At 42.8% G+C, this 2,222-nt stretch overlaps 1 non-coding gene across 1 annotated transcript; it reads right to left on the bottom strand.

Moving 5' to 3' along the window:
• Positions 1-244: 244 nt before the first annotated feature.
• On the bottom strand, positions 245-351 carry LOC115071438. Its single transcript, XR_003850526.1, has one exon. It is a non-coding gene; the product is annotated as a U6 spliceosomal RNA (small nuclear RNA).
• Between the last annotated feature and the right edge of the window lie 1,871 nt (positions 352-2,222).

The raw sequence follows: 2,222 nt of genomic DNA, 5'->3' as shown, positions 1-2,222 counted from the left end.
TTAAACTTAAGATCTTCCTGCTTCAGTCTCCCAAATCCTGGGATTATAGGCAGGCCAAGAATCAAACCCAGGGCCTGCTCTATGCTAGGCAAGCATTGTACTAACTGAGCTACATCCCCAACTCTGTGTTGCAATTCTTTTTTGTTGTTGTTGCATTTTTTTCTTTTTTTGATGTTCCCAATCAATTCTTGGTTTATTTTTTTCTTATAGTATCAACCTTCAGAAAGTAAAGTAACCAAAAAAAAAAAAAATGAAACGCTTCACGAATTTGCATGTCATCCTTGCGCAAGGGCCATGCTAATCTTCTCTGTATCGTTCCAATTTTAGTATATGTGCTGCTGAAGTGAGCACTGTTGTTGCATTTTTAATTGAATTTTTGCGTATTTCATATGAAACATCTTAATCACCTTTATACCCCCTCCCCCACTGGATTTCATGCATTCTGTCACATATGTCAAAGCTTATTGGGTGAACTTAGTGTACCCAGACAGTTCTCAGTGCAAGTTCATTCACTGGGGTCTAGTCAGCCTATCTAGAATCTCTCCCTTAAAGAAGAGCAATTCTCCCTCACCCAGCAGTAATCACTCTGCCAATAGTTCTTTGGCTAAGGTTGGGGCCTGTTGCCTATTGCCACAGTTCTATGCTGAGCTTTTGTCTGCTTGAGTTTGCATGGGTCTTGTGTATGCTGACACCATTGCTGTATGTTCATATGAGCAAAGTCTCAGCAGCTTGTAAGACTCTGTTTCCATACAGTCATATACCTCCTGCCCAGCTCTTACAATTTTCCACCCCCTCTTCCGCAATGGTTCCTAAGCCCTGGGTGGATGAAGTTTAATATAGGAGTCCTGTCCAAGGACCCACACTCTGCAGACTCTTATTCTCTACGCTTTGGCCATTTGTGGCTTTTTGTGATCATTGCTCTCTGTTGCATGAGGGAGCTTCATTGTTGAGAGTTGAGAGACACATTAGTATTCTCTCTACTCCTTGTTCCACTATGTTCTGTGAGTCTTAGAGGTAGAGGTTCCATTGTAGGTGTATTACTTAGGGTTGAGCATCTCACAAATACTTACTCTGTGTGTGTCCAGTTGCGGAACTCTGAAATAGTCTCTATCTGTTGCAAACGCAGTTTCTTTCATAAGTGGTAACTGGTATACTTGTCTGTAAAAATAAGGATCCATACTTAGCATATAGTAAGAAATTACAATTGTCTAGGGATGTGACAGCCTTAGAATTTTCTCTAAGATCTATGATCCTTCAAGCCATGTGTATTTGGCTGTTTTATTTCCACACATGAGTTCCCTCCCATTGAGTGCATTGTTGATTACCTCAAAGATAAAAGTGCCACTACTGCTGTAGGACCCTGAGACTCTCTTCATTCACCTGCTACTCCCCAATCCCTCCAGACCCCCACTAATTGCTCTTTTAGCCTCTGTAAAATACTTGGCTGCTGCTTTAGACATGCTTAGACATGCCCTGACCCCCGCCTGCTATTTCCACCCCCTTCCAGGAAACTATAGATTAAGGAAGCCCGGGCATGAAAACTGCCCTATAAGGTAAAAACGGAGACTCCTGGCCCCACAGATAACAGTCAGCACATTCCACAGCCCTGAGAATAGCACCTACCAATAAGAAACTTCCAGGGCTGCATTTTATACATCCAATCAGTTTAAAATTATGTTGGCACGCACGGTCTCCTTGAACCAACCAAAATGTATCTTCGGTATCCCCTCCTCTCTTTGTCTAAAACCTATAAAAGTCTCCACTCTCCCTTACTCTGGGCTCTTAGCACAGATCTGTTGAGTTGGTGAGGTCTGAGAGCCCGAGTTTAAGCCCGAATAAACCATAAACCTTTGCTTTTGCATTTTGGTGTGTTGGGTCCTCGGTGGCCTTTTTGGGGTCCAGTGGATGAGGTACAACACTGCACCAGTATTGTCATTTGTTGTGCTGTTTGTTATTGTGGTTATTAGGTCTTAATATTGGGGTTGGACCATCAATTGATGTTCTCTGCTAGCAACTTGCATAATGTCCTCCAAAACTATGAGAGCTAGCTTTTAGGGAGGTGGCCTCCAGGTCAGTTCCAGCTCCATCGCTCAAAGTCCTGTGTCTGAAGTAGGTCTATGCTACAATTCTTGATTATCAATTGATGAGACACTTCTAGAGTGAGAAGTTACATTTGAAATGGGGAAAGAGGGTCCCCCAGAGGGTTCTTACGCATTCATAAA

Source organism: Nannospalax galili, unplaced genomic scaffold (genome assembly GCF_000622305.1).
Source record: "Nannospalax galili isolate Female #2095 unplaced genomic scaffold, S.galili_v1.0 scaffold336, whole genome shotgun sequence".
Taxonomy (NCBI): Eukaryota; Metazoa; Chordata; class Mammalia; order Rodentia; family Spalacidae; genus Nannospalax; species Nannospalax galili.
Note: the sequence above shows the minus strand (reverse complement) of the source record. Positions and strands in the feature narration are given on the sequence as shown.